Source organism: Nannospalax galili, unplaced genomic scaffold, assembly GCF_000622305.1.
Source record: "Nannospalax galili isolate Female #2095 unplaced genomic scaffold, S.galili_v1.0 scaffold1118, whole genome shotgun sequence".
In the NCBI taxonomy this organism is placed as follows: Eukaryota; Metazoa; Chordata; class Mammalia; order Rodentia; family Spalacidae; genus Nannospalax; species Nannospalax galili.
Window position 1 is genome coordinate 2263635 of NW_008342011.1, and position 15328 is coordinate 2278962.

At 34.8% G+C, this 15328-nt stretch overlaps 1 protein-coding gene across 1 annotated transcript in view; it reads right to left on the reverse strand.

Annotated features, from left to right (window-relative positions):
- The window catches only part of Macrod2 (mono-ADP ribosylhydrolase 2), a 2130377-nt gene that overhangs the window by 1656903 nt on the left and 458146 nt on the right, over positions 1-15328 (reverse strand). Inside the window, exon 2 of the mRNA XM_029565754.1 lies at positions 4267-4296. The gene's annotated coding sequence lies outside the window, so the exon portion shown is untranslated. The remainder of the gene's footprint in view (positions 1-4266; positions 4297-15328) is intronic.

Below are 15328 nucleotides of genomic sequence, written 5' to 3' on the forward strand. Positions count from 1 at the left end.
ATAGATGTGAAAATGATTAAGATGGCAATCACAAAAGTCATACATTAAAGAAAACATTAATTTGTGCTGTCAAGAACTGTCACTTTTTAATGTCTAACATTATGCTTCAAGTAATTTGACAGACCAGATGAGGAAGGAAAACCCATAGACAAGATCCTTCTCTGGCACAATCAGCAGGTTCTGGTTTGTGTCAATTATTGCATAAAGAGAAAAGATGTTATCTAAAGTTATAGGTTGTAAAGTGTTTTCTTGTCTATCATATAACAATATAAATGGAACTGAGGAATTAGTTCTTTAATTCTGAGTACTAATACCCACTAATTGTGCTTTTTTATAAAATTTAAAAGGCTGTCTAAAATGATGTTATTATATATTCAAAAATAACTTCTTATAGAACCTTGTGCATATAAGACATAATTATTACAGGTGAGTTAACATGTATGCAATGTTTTCTAAGACTGATTGACCTTCAACTACACAAGAACAGGCATATGTATCTGGGCAGAAATCCAAGGGTACCATGAGACTGTGCCATTGCATGTACTCTCAAATTATCAATACAGCTTGGGGTTTATGAAAATAAGCTTTAGAAAGCACCATCTACACCAGCCACATGTTTTCATGTCTTCTCATTCATTTTCCTGTTACAAGCAGAATTTTCTGTCCACATGAAGAAAAGGCAGACATATATTAAAAACTGCAGAGCATGGACAAAAGAACCAACAGTGTGGCAGGGCAGGAGCAAGAACTCTGTCTTTTCATTCAAATGTTACCCCTTGCATGCTCTGTAACTGAAGAAGCAATCAGATACCCTAAGACTTATTTCCTTTGGCCACTGAAATAACCCTATTAATTAATAATAACACTAATCTGAGGTGAACACGGTGTCAAAGACAATGCCATGTATTTACCATACATCTCCTCTTCCTGCTCACTTGTAAGGCTCTATGATCCCCACCCTGCTGAGTTATGTCAGGTTCATATGCCCTAATTCTGACCACTGAACCACCAGCCCATGAGTGGCACCTCCTACAATGGGCTGTGACCTCGCACATAAATTAACAATTAAGAAAATATCACACAGACATGGTCACAGGCCAGTCCAATAGAGGAAACGCCCCAATTGAGGTTTCTCCTTCCCAGGTGTGTCAAGCTGGCAACTGAATGATCCAGCACACTCCTTGAAAAATAGAATCCACTCCTTCCATAAGAGCTGTACACTCACTTAAGAAATTAGTCTGCATCTCTGTTGGATTTTAACATATCTAGGAAATTGAGACAAAAATTGTGGATTTCCCCAAGCATCTAAACTGACATGAGGGAAGTCAGTATGACAACATCACCTGTGGTCATTATTGGGAACTGCCTCCAGCATCACAAAGGCCACAGGAAGACTGAGCTCTGGTGAAAAGCTGAAAATACACACCAATAAAGTAACTTTCAGACTTCAAGGTCAGAACTGAGAGGATGGAATGTCACATTTCTTTTAATCTCCTTTTAGGAACAATAAAACGGTAAGATTTTTACACCTAATACAGTTTTGTCTACATTTCAAATTCAGCACCATGTACACAGAATTGGGGCAAGCACTCCTGAGGCTATGAATATGACACTTAAGATGCAATTATTATTTTTGTATGAGGTAGCAACTTTTATTGATCAAGTTATTTGAAATAATCATTCAATTTACAACTCTTGAAGGGATATTCACCCTATTCAATAAAATTATTCATTGATTAAATTCAAGAGAATTATAGCTGATTTACCCTTTATTGGATGAATAGGAGACATGGCTTTACAAATACTGTTGAGAGGATTCAAACGATTTGTAATAGAATCAAAAGGTCAAAATTCAAATAGAGAAATTGGCTTAAATTTAATTTTTGAATGTGGTTTTCCAAATATCAATTTTGTATTTGAAAGCAGTCTTGACAGCTCCAGAAGTGTGTAAATGAATTTAAACCCATTGACGGCTTATTTTAATGAAAGAAAAATCATAAATACTTGTAACATATTTTTAGGATATTTCTGAGTTGCTAGGTTTAAAATTCAGAAATTGTAAATTATGATGAATTTGGCAAAATCAGCTATTTGATGAACACTAAAATATACACTTTATGAAAATAGGAAACTGAGTTAGAGCATTTCCTCAGCGCGTACACAGCTGAATGTCTGACCGTTGCTAGAATTCATGATGTACCTTCTTGCATGGAATAGTGGAATCATAGTAGATGGAGGTGCAGTCAGTACAGCCATTCTTTCTATTCGCCTCAGTTATGCATACACTCTGGTCAATAGAAAAGGAATCACTATGGCAAGAAGACAACCTAAGCTCATGTTTACTCAACCTTCTCTCTCTTCTTCCTTCTTAGTAAGCAGAATAATTTTTTGATGAGCATATTGCTTTTGAGAATCAAAGACTATATGCTAGGAATAACTATTTGATCAAATTCAAGTGTAATGTAAGATTTCAGGAAAATCTGCTTAAAGAAAACTGAATCATCTTTGGGGGTTCTTCTGTTTTACCTGTTTTGCCTTTCCCGATCACCCCACCTGTGCTTGATTTATAATGGCTTGAGAACCAGCAGCTTTCACAAAGCCTGTGGAAGCCATGCACTGGGAGGGAAGAACAGAAAATAAGGGCTTGAAGCCTTCATGGCACCATGGCATCACCATAAATTCCAGTCCCCATGTGGCTGTGGTGTGTAAGTTCACATGACATAGAACTGTATTTCTAATCTTCAAATTATAATTGTTCAGAGCTCTTATCCATTATGAATAGCAAAAGTGATTTTAACTAATACAACTGGTTACATCATTTTAAATAATAATAAAAAACAATAAATGAATTATCTAACTAAATTGTCTGCTGCTCTAAGTTGATTAATGTGTTTATGTAAACTCAATTTTAAGTTTATCCTATTAACAGTATTGGTTAGGTGTCCTAAAACACTAGTATGTCTTGTAAGAAAATCACTCCCATCAGCCATTTATTTTAATAATGTCTTCTTCATATATTTTAAAGGATCTAGAGGAGAAAAATTACTGAGACTCCATCTCCTAAGTTATAAAGTCTCTTAAAATACAGTAAGATGTGCAAGAACATTCCAATGATTTATTTTTCTAAAATAATTTAGGGAAGAAGAAATAGACACTTATCAATTCCCTACTATTCCACTTTGTAGCAGATATTTTTGTTAAATCCTCACAACGAACATTTTTAGGAAGTTGGTATTACTCCCATTGGTTTTAAAGGGGAGTATTGGGACTATTAAGTGGCCCTTTTATGTTGTTTGTACAATAATTCCAATTTCAAATCCCATACTCCTTTCATAATACCCTGCTACAGGCATGCAGTGACATGTGATGCCTGAACAGCATTTTTTGTATTAACCCCTTTTTCTCATTTTACTTTCAAGATCACACTAAAAAATGATTCTACATAGGAACAATGAACAAAACTTTAATTTCCAAATAAAAATTACACTAAAATCTTCTGTTAAAGCCACTATGGTTTTGATACCCTTTAAAGTGGTACACCATCCTATTTCTGCCCTGTATATAAAAAGAGAGAACTAGGTCAAAGTAAGGGGAGAGAAAGGGAAGGGGCGAGGGAGAGCACAGCTGAGCTGACTTATGTGCATCCAGACCTTCTGAATAAGACTCTATTCCAATATTTTTTCCTGTGTCATATTGTGATGGCAAAATATTCCTTTTCCTAAGCTAAAAATAAGACTGTAGTTACCACATTCTAGTATGAAAAAATTCACAGGAGGGGAATCTCTCCAACTCCTCCCACTTTGATCACTTTCTCCTTCTCCTCTTACCTTACATAAAAAAAGAAAAGTGTCACAGGTAATTTCTCCTGTATTTTTCAAAATAAATGGCTGACACATTAAGATTTCAAGCTACAAAACCATGAACAGCAAAGAGGTACATCTTAGAATTCATCTTAGAATTCACAGAAGTGACTCTCATCAACTACATGTGCTCATGTCAATACATTACAGCCTGTGTCCCTTAAAACAGAGATAGAAACTCAAAGTTTGGCAAGAAAGAAAACTGTTTTGAACATATTTCTAAGTCAGTTAAAATACTTAAAAAAACTGAAGGTATTTCCATCATAAACTACTCTTTCAATATTATTTTTGGAGTTGATGTCTAAAGCAAAATTAACTATTTTTAAACTATCACAGAACTTGCTAAGCATCTTCTAGTATTGTAATAAAAATGTATTTTTAAGTTGTAGTGATATTCAGGACTTACCACCACCTCCTCCAAGAAGACTGGCATTTGCTGTTTAAAAAAAGACAAAAGAAGTGATATTGAATAACATATATGAAACATAATGTACTAGAATAGTTTAAGAAAAAACTAGTAATGATGATGTAGCTTATTCAAATACACACATAGAACAGACATACTTTCATACAAAGACAGTCTTAAAACTATGACATGAGAATTAAAATATCCCTCTATTTTTGTCTCCCTTTTCTCTTCAAATGGCTATTTTCAATATACGTCTATTTTATTACTTTTATCTCTTTTCTTTTCAAATGCCTATTTGAATACACTTCCTTATAACAAAGTTAAGTACCTATTGTAAGTCTTTTATTCTCCAACTGTATCTAAATTAATCTTCTGAGTTCTTCATTTTTATCAGCAGAGATACAACAATGCTAAGTAGGCAATTTCAATGATTTCAAAGGACAATGTAATAAAAAATATAATAACAATTTAAATTAAACACCATCAAACAAAATTATCTCAACACATTTTGCTGTAAGAATAACTCAAACTTTTACTATAATAAGTCATATTATCTTTTTATATAAACTTTATTTAGGAGAAAGAAAGAAATGTTAATGTGACTTCTTACCTATTTATTCAGCCTACCTATTCATAGAAAGCAAGTAAGTATAAGAAAATCCCACTGGGCCTAAACAAAACATTTCTATCAACCACTCTAAGGCCTGCAACATTGTGGAAGAAGAGGCAGAAAGAATGTAAGTGCCAGAAGATAAAGATAAGGGCTACAAAATGCCATCTTCTCGGATAGACACAGACATTGCAACCATGAGCTCATAAAAATTGTAAATGCTTACATTGGGTCTGCACAGGAATGAGCCAAAAGCCCATCAACAGAGGAGGGGCTCAAAGAAGCCTACCATTCGCTGCTGAACTTTTCCCTTTGACAGATTCAAGGAGAGAGGTCATTGTTTGCAGTTGTATACCACTAGTGACTTCAGGGCTACAGTGAAAAAGCTCAATCCAATGGTCATGGAGATGACACTGGTTAAGCTAAATGGGTCACAAAACAAAATCAAAAGTCATGAATCCAGAAAAGATATTGGTAAAAAGAGGAGGGGATGATAGAGATGGGAGGAAGTTAAGAAAGGGTAGTGGGAGAGTAATCTTAATGTATTATATACATGTTTGAAATTGTCAAATAATTAATAAAAAGGAAAAAGAAAGAAAATTCCACTTGGATTTCATTAAAGAATTCAAATTATCTGAAAGTTGCTCTGCAGATTATTTGCTACACTAATAAAAATGTTATACTTAGGTTTCTATAAACATAATAACCATAAAATGGAATTCAATATATACTGTACTGAGCTTTATTCCATATAATTCTTATGTATCACTGGCACTCTTTATCCCATGTTATTAAAGGAAAAAATTCTGCAGCAATACTATGAAAGTAGATAGCAGCCAAAACCCTCCTTTCTTGTGAAGAAAACTGAGTTAACAAAAGGTTAAATAAATTGTTTAGGAAAGAGGAGTGAAGTACTTCATTTGAATTTTTGTGTGCTTTCCACAGACCGTTTATCGCCATAATTTAGGAGTAAATATCTGTGTTAATGATTGAATCAATAAACAACAGACCATTTGAAGTATACATGCCTAGATTCATAACTGGATTAGAGTAAGTGTGTGACAGTTTACTGACTATTGGAAAACTAAAGAGAATATCATAAGACTGCAAGGAGAGCGAATGCCCTGGGAGTTCCTTTCAATGTCATCATTAGAGCATCAAATTCTGTTTCATGTGATTGTCCAAGTACAGAGCTGTCTCAGTGCTGCTCCTGTCTTCCTTCAGTGCTTTCTTGAGAACATGGCACAATCAGAAATCGAACTGTCTTCTGATGTCACCCTACTATTCCCACCTCCAAATCCCTCTGATGTCATACTTAAAAAGGATATAGTATTTATGCAAACAGCAGCTAGTGCTTAACATCCTGCCCCAAGGTCAAGCCTTTCAACTACTGATCAGGTATTTGTTACAAGAGCCTAAAAACAGAGATCCACCCATATCTCTTGATGAAATCTTAGCTGATGTATTTATAAAATTACAAGTTGTGGTTGAATCTTTATTTTCCTATTTGATTGAGAATTACTTTCCTATCTGTGAGTGTTGGGGTCCCCGAGATTCCATCTGCTGTCTTCCAATTTTCACATTTTAATTTATAACAAAAATGTATCTCCAACAATAAATAAGAACAATAATAAATAGTTTCTATTCACTGAAAGCATCCTGACCAGGAGCACAAGAACATGATGCAGTCTCTTTTCATCCATCATTCATCAATGAAGGTGGAAGTTGTCTGTTTGGAGAGTCTACCCCAAGGCCATCTGTTTAACCAGGCACTTATCCAATAGATGTGGGTGGATGAGTGGGAGTAGGTGTAGGAACTAGAATTCCCATCCTGGCCAACAATCAAGTCAGTTTATGTCAATATGTGCTCATTTCTAGATAAGCATATCTATGACTTAAATAGGGAAGTTTTTTTTTCAGTGAAATTGACAAAAATAAGGAAAGTTAATTTTTGTTGTGACTTCTAATGTGACTTTGCCTCCAAAATGCATTTCAATAACTATCCAATACTCACTGGTCAGATGAACTAATATTTATTCCATTTTAAGGTAATGAAAATGACTTTTGTATATTTAAGGCTAAGGCATTTAACTCCCACGTAATAATTTCTAACAAATCGACACATGTTAAATAGAAAACTGCTTGAAGATAAGGTCTGAACTTAACAGTCTGGACTTCATGAAATAATTTCTAAATTTTTGTTTGCAATTGTGAGATAACTGACATGTTTAGTCAATTCTCTTTTCAAGTAAGAAGTATCTATTTGCAAAAAATGTGAACAAGCAATATTCAGCCCTATTTATTCTATAAAATCAAGGACTATTAGACTCTTTTAAATGCTTATGGCTTAAAACATATGAAATATATTTATAATACCATCAACAGTTCTTGCCAGAATGATTGTTGACTCTGTTCTGTGTTATTCCAAGAGTTTTACATAGGAAAGAAATTGAGCAAAGAAACAAAGAAAACAAGGTTTATGAACATGATGCTACTACTTCTAAAGTAAGATTTCAAGAGCTCTTTGAGCTGCTTACTAACCAACACAATTTATATTCACATTTCTCTAAAATAAAATGCCCATTTCATTACCAGAGGAGGGAAGCAAAATATCAAGTTATAGTAATTGTTTCAAAGACTGAACGAATACAAAACTCAAATGAGCCATTCTACATTAATGAATCTGTGTTTTCATTTCATTTTCCCTCTAAACAAAGTAGTTTCTTTCAGTGAGAGAGTTTCACTGCTAACAAATTGAAAAACTTGAACATAAATAGGAAAAAGGGTTCTCTGAAGCTAATATCACAGTGGTAAATGTAGTGAACTCTATACAAATGATCAGGTTTAATGCAATGAGAATTTATTTCTTCCATTTAAACCCAAATTCAAAATTTTAATTAAACTTACCAAATGTATATAGATATAAATATTCATGTTTAAAGTATTAAACCAAAAATTCAGTTCATTGTAGGCAGCTGTCTTGGAACTGGTATCTTAAGTAATAAAATAACAAGCCAATTGCTAATAGCATATTACTTTATCTCAAAATATAAATGATATAAAACTACCTCCTTCCTGTGCTATGTATGCTACCAAGAAAAGAAAAGTATTATCAACCTTGCCCAGCTGTGAACCCTGTGAGTTACAATAATAACAGGTTGGGCAAAATATGCTCACTAACATGATAGTGGCACAAATGTTACAGGAATAACCCACCACTTTTTTATTGGATTTAAGGCCCACTTCACAAGATGGAGCCCATACCTAGCACCGATATCAGGCCTAAGAACCTGACTAGACAGGTCATAGGCCATAGGGAAGAATTTACTACTATTATTCTGTTAAATGGACATAGTATTAAATGAACTCTTAATTGATTATCATTATACACACATATTAATGCATCTCTCTACTCTCACCAGAGAAGTCTCTTCTTGTAGCAGATAGTGTTTAACATAGAGATTTACAACTGGTCTATGTGCAGTAAATAAGAGACTGCAGAATACTTAGCCTTGAAAGGGACACCTATTTCAAACTCTTGCCTTCCAAGGCTTGGGGATCATTGTGGAAGAGGGGGCAAAAAGAGTGCAAGAACCAGAGATGGTGGGTGACTATGAGGAAACAGTGCTGTCTAGAGAGCATGGAAATTACTCATATGAATTCACAGCCATTGTGACAGTATGCACAAGACCTACATAAGCTCAAGCCAGACAAAATCCAAGCATATGGGGTGGGAGGAAATCGGCAGAAAGTCCCAGTACTTGCTGAGGAATTACTGGCAGATGATACCTGCTGGGAGAGGGAGAGTGTGTGATACTGGGAGGTTGATCAGGCTCTAGGGAATGAACTCACACCAAAGGGCATTTAGAGACACACAAATTAGATTCCTTAGGTCTTAAAAAAACAATAAAAGAGGACATGAAATACAGCAGGGGTAGTAAGGGGGAATAAAGTAGAGGAGGAGTCTCAATATGATAAAAATTCATTATATGAAATTCTCAAATATTGCATAAAAATATTTTTAAATGTATTTCCTTCCTAAAAATTCACATACATAACCCATGGTGTTAATCTTATTCTTCTTTAAAATCAGACTAATAAAAAATTAAAAGCAGAAAATATTATAATAAACTTTTATGACAAATTATGAAAATATTTGATTGTCATGTACAATAAATAGCTGTATATGACTAGAAATTCCTAAATAGCATATAAGTCACATATCTGGCACTTGAATCATTTTTCCTCCTAACAAACCTCAAAAAGTTTTCTGGTCACTGTCTAAATTAAATAAATAAATAAATAAATAAATAAATAAATAAATAAATAAATGCTGAGCCAAGGGACAAGCACCCTTTTAATTTAATCTCTCAGTCACTAAATGAGTGAATTGAGCAAGTCCTCATCATCTGATTTACATTCTTTCTTCAGAAAACACAGACTCAGTCAGGAATAGCAACTTTTGAACTCTTCTGAGTTACTAATTAGAAAAATAAACTCTCATTTCAGAAAGATTCTGGGGAAGTTTTTTCACTCAGTAGAAAAGAGGTGTTGGTCAGGGTCAAGAAGGGTTGGACAATAGCCCAGTTGTAGCCACATTGACCTCACATGGCTAGACGACATGACCACTGTGGACTGACTGCTTTGATGCAATAAAATTCTGTTCAATAATCTTAAAAACTGCTAAACTTAGATATAATAGCATTATTTTTTAAATTGGTTTACATTTATTCCTTTATTTAGTGGGGTCGGGGATGGGTTGGGGGATAGAGGTATGCACCAAGGTGCACATGTATTGCTCAGAGGACAACTTGAGGGAGTGAATTTCCCTCCTTCCTAGGATCAAACTCAAAGATGGAGAGGCTCTGAGCCATCTCACCTACCCTACAGCATTATTTTTTAACATTCCACTGTTTCTTGCAGTTAATGGGTCTGAAATAATTCAGTCTTTTCTCTCCACAGTAATTATTTGTTTTCCTGCTTCATTTCCATCTCACCCTAGACTATCTTGTCAAACAAGCAACAGTCTGGGAAACCAGTCTTTAAATGCTGATCAAAAATGTTTGTGCAGGGCTTTTGTTTGCTTTTCATCATTACAAAGGAAATTATACTTGTTTTCATCCTAACAGAATCCTGACCACCTAGCTCTGTTTATTTATTCTGCTTTCTTATTAAAATATAGTACAAGGGATGTCAAAATTATTGTTGGCAACAACTTTTCCAGGAGCTCTACTTAGAGCACCAATTTCATTCACAACACGTTAATCCAAAAGAAATAACACCCTTTAGAACGGCACACACTATATTTCCTAGGCTTTGAACTTCAAAGCACAAAGTGCTAAAAAGTCCAAATTAAAATCCCAAGCACGTGTCCAATTCTAGAACCACTTCATGTCAGGAGTGACCCCCTCCACTGACAGCTGTGGAAACACAAGTCACAAGAACAAATGCAGCCATCAGTTTGGCAAGAGCCCTTAGTTCACACTTTACTAGATTTACACCTTCCAAACAAAATCAACAGAAAGCTAGAGGTTGGGGGCAGCTGTATGAGTTCCTGCTTTGAAGCTGACAAAGAGAAAATTAAGAATAGGCTTAAGTGCTTCAATGTAGACAGCAAGCAGAAACATGGGATTCATGCTTTACATCACATGCTTACTGCAGAACTCTAAGAACTATTGACCATTCCAGGGTCTATGTGGCTTGTAGAAGCTCTAACTCACCATGAAACCAAAACTACAACACAAAAGGCCCTACTATTGATAGGGGAAAAGGAACCAGAAATGGTAAGGGTTACTTGGGATTTTTAACAAAACACAACAAAGCTAAACAGACTCACCCATGGTGGAAGTGCATGGGCTGAGCTACAGCTCCTGTTTTGCCAGCTTGCCTCACAGGCTGACTCTGGGTGCTCAGTGACCTCTAAGAATGCTTAATTGATCTCATCCCTTCATTTTCTAGAAGTAGAAAGTTAAAGAGGATCAAGAACTGTTAAAAAAAAATTGTGTAGGATCAGACAGGACAACCAATACTGTCAACTTGGATGCTTAATAGTACCTTCTCATGACTGCCTATTTGTGTGTATATATGCGTGTATCGTGTGTATGTGTGTATCACACTTAAAAATGATGATCAAAAGTGGCTACCAAGCACCATGCCTGGAATCTACTTAAAGGCACTCTCCTGACAACTGCCCATGTTGATGACAAAGAAACAAAAGCATTAGTAGGCAGTTCCCAGCATCCATAATGCAATGTAGCTAATGCGAAATCAGAGGAAGCAGCACGTTCTTTATACACACTCTCATTCTCTTGACAGCATGTCTGGCTCAACTGTAATTCGGTAATGATAATACTGGCTCAGTTACAAATATGGGGTTATTTGACTAACCCACTCTGGAGTTTTCCAAAGAATGAACTAGTATGTCTAAATGGGGGGTGGGGGTTAAATGTATATTGGGTGTGTAGTTGTAATGATAACAAGACACTTGAACAGTTATTTCAACTTGTCTTCGACATGAAAGTTTTTTAATATAAACCGATTTTAAATTTGAAAACTGGAATGCATACTTATCTCAAGGAACATACTATGATTTTAGTCTCGAAAAACATAAGCCTGAATATGTATTCTTACATATACACTTCGTGGGGGAGGCTGGCTAATTTGTTTCAATAAAATCAGTCAATACCTTTAAAAAAAACAGTTGTACATAGTCCCCTTGTTTCATCTTCCTTACAACATTATATAGAACACTCATTTCTACTAGCAATAAAGTACTTCTTTTGAAAGGTTTGTTTTACATTACACTATAATTTAAGTAAACAAGCCAAAGTAATAATTCTCAGTCATAATAAATGGAAGGGAAGATGGAAACACAAAGAACCTCAAAGCAAAGGGATTTGGGACCGGTGGCAATGCACGGGCTGGCTCCCTTAAACAGTTAGGAAGCTGAAAGATCTGTGAAGGCGGAAGTCACATATTGCTTGACTATGCATGATTCTTGGCACAAAGTACTGAATAAAAATTTGTTAAATATATAATGGAATGAATGGAAGACAAGAAAATGAGAGAGAGAAGACCGTAAAGGAAAGGCATATTTCTGGGACAGGGAGAGTGCTGCCATTTTGCACCTGAGTCAGACTACACTTTGATGGAGCCAAGGAAATCTAGATCTAAACCTAGAGTGTCAGTGACCTTGAGAAAGTTTCCTGAGGTTCAATTGATTATCTAATCTCCTGGAGTCTCAGTTTACCAATCAATTATTTGGTAAAAACAATGGTCATGATGCAGATTTGCAGGGAGGAATGTAAGTGATGGCCTAAGTGACTATTCCTGGATCTGACACACTGAGGCTCAGCAAAGGTCAGCTCCTCAAGCCCTGACCTTCATTACATGTGCTTCCAACAACACACTGTTCAAAGCATCTAGACCAAACTTAAAGTCCTGTATTTTGGAATGGAATGTCAATACCCATCTCTGAAAACTACATTCCCCTACCCACTCTCTGACTTGTACTGTTCTATGCTGTTACTGGAATTTGGGAAGAAGTAGGACCTTTTGTAGACAGTGGCGTGAAATACAGGTCTTTTTCAGGCTTTATTAAAAGCTGTCATTGGGCCTAGGTCTGTTTTTTAAAAAATCAATTCTATAAACCCATAAAGAGAATGAATATCAGTGTTTTCATATCTTAAGTATGTTTTTAAAACACAGTTTTATGAGATTATTTTCCAAGATTATTTTTATTTATTTTGATTTATATTATTTTTTTAGTTTAAAAAGAAATGGCTATTTTATTCCAGATAGTTACTGTGCAATATCTATTCTCCTACTCTTTGGCTCTTGATGGGTTTGGCCAATGGGGAGCCCTGGCATGAGATGACAAGAGAGAGAAATGAGTGCAGAGTTTTTACCACCCTGGCTCACTCCCTGTGGCTTCCTTTGCGTGAACTGTGCCTCTTGAGCAAAAGTTACTGTGCTAATCAAAGTGCTTCAGTTTATAACAAGCCTTTCTCTCTTTAGGGTGCTAATAACCTCCATCTTTGCTCAAATCTTTGAGCCTGAAGTGACACTAACTCAGCTGTTGGTAGCCTCTGTTTCTGAACAATTACCTAAAAGTCACCTAGTCAACATCTGGCTCCAACCTTTATACTGTAGGTAAATAACCCTCCCTTGAGTTTATCTTAATGTGACTGTTTCATTTGATTTCTGCTGAAACCGTGATTGAATGTACATGGTTTCAATAGAATGGGCACTAGTGGTGACCTGCTACACTTACCCATTAATAGGCTCTTTTATTTCAGATTATGATGAGGTTTCCTCCAGTTATTATGTTTCCATTTGGTGAAATAATCAATATAGGAAGTCATTTTCTTTATTAATTAAAATATAAAAATATAATACACTAAAATACATGTTATGCTATGTTAAAGGATTAAATATATGATTGCATAGAATATGAACATATGTGAAAGAAGAAAGAGATTAAAGAAGCCCACCTCTTCATACCTACCATTCTGGTCGGCACATGTCTCTCTGTTCATATAAATGTATACATATAAATGTATACATACACATTGTTACAAAAATGAAATTGTCATGCAATATCATTTTCTCAATTATCAGCATGAGTCTAAGATTAATATAATAGTTCACAGTTTGCATAAAACCACTCCTTTTACATGGCTATTTGAACTGTCTCCATTTGTGATTACAAATGGACAATGCACTAGTAAATATAATCATATCTGCATGTCTACATACTGATGCTTCTAATTTTGTAGAATAAATTGTCTAAAATGCTTATAGGTCACAGAGTATATATATTTTTTAATTTAATAAAAGTTTAATGACTTACTAAAATTTTTATAATGAAATACATGATAAAACCTGTCAAAATTTATCAAGAATAATATAACTTTTTAAGCATTTTATTTTTATTTTTTAATTTTTAAAAAATTTTATGTCTAAGAGTGTGTTGCTTGCATGTGTGTAACTGCACCTTTGTTGCACAATGCCTGCAGAGATCAGAAAAGGCATAGAATTCCCCTGGAACTGGAAATACAGATCATTGCTAGCCACCATGTAGGTGCTGGGATTCAAAACCAAGTCCTCTGCAAGAGCAGTCAGTGCTCTACTTTTAAGGGCACCTAAAACATCAGCATTAGCTTGTGTCCATCAATAATTAATCTGAATCAAATATGTTGTCATGTAGATGAAACTTTAGGCTGCTTTTCACTGAAAAAAAAAAGCATCAGTAGAGTTTTCTATTATATTTGAAAATACAATCTGTCTGGATTTATAATTGGCTTGAAATATATTAAATTTAAAATGCTTTGTTTTTGTTTTTGTTTTGTTTTTAGTTACACATTTGTTCATTAATTTGGTTTTCTGAGACAGGATCTCATGAAGTCCATGGTACTGTAAAACATGCTTAGGATGAGTTTTGATCACCCTCCTGCTTCCACGTCTCAAAGGGTCTGGCTTGAGTTGTCTGTTGTTTAGTGGTGTGTGTGTATGTGTGTGTAGGTATACATGTGTATATGATGAGGGTGGGTACCAGAGAGCTTGTGTGGAGGTCAGAGGACAACCGTGTGGAATCAGGTCTTGCCTTCCATCTTGAAGGGTTTTCCAGGTATCAAACTCAGGTTCTCAGGCCTGTGCACTAAGCCCTTTTAGCAGTCAAACCATTTAACCAGTTCAAAATACATTTGTAGACTGTTTCGATAGTAAAAATAATATATGAAGTCATATCAGCATTTAGCATTTTTTCATGTTTACCAGTTAACAACCTGTAACAGGTTATGAATTTCAAAGCTAACTAAAAACTTGGGGGAAAAGCAACAAAAGTCCATTGCTTTCTACTAAAATTCACTGTGAATTTAAAATACACTTCAAAAGCTTAATAATAAAGTTTGGAAGAGAATACCTTATTTAAAAGGTCTAAAGTATTTATTGAAGAATTCAAATAGGTATAATAATGCTTCAGCTCAATAAGGGTTCCAAGGGTAAATATCTTTTCCCCATGATGATTCTGATTTTCCTATTTCCATTCATTTAAAACAAACTTTGGAATGCCTCCATGTATGCCAGGCATGCTGCTGGGTAGCACCCAGTTATTTTTTTTATTTTTATTTTTAATTATTTATTTAATCACCACATACTTAGAAGAATCATTTCATTACAACAGCATTGAAATAATAACAATTTTCTGAGGTAAGATGCATCTCTTTCAAAATTGGCTGTAAATTTTTAGGTTTACAGTTGAATTAATACAGTTATACAGTATTATACTCTTGTCTAAACCCTATAAGACATAAAATTAAGTGAGGTTTTAAAGTTTAAAAAAGATCTCCATTTCATTATTAAAATACAGTTCAGACAGAAAAATTCATTTTTAATACAATTGACACTAAGATGCACATGCGTTTCTAATCTCTATATATCTGATTATTA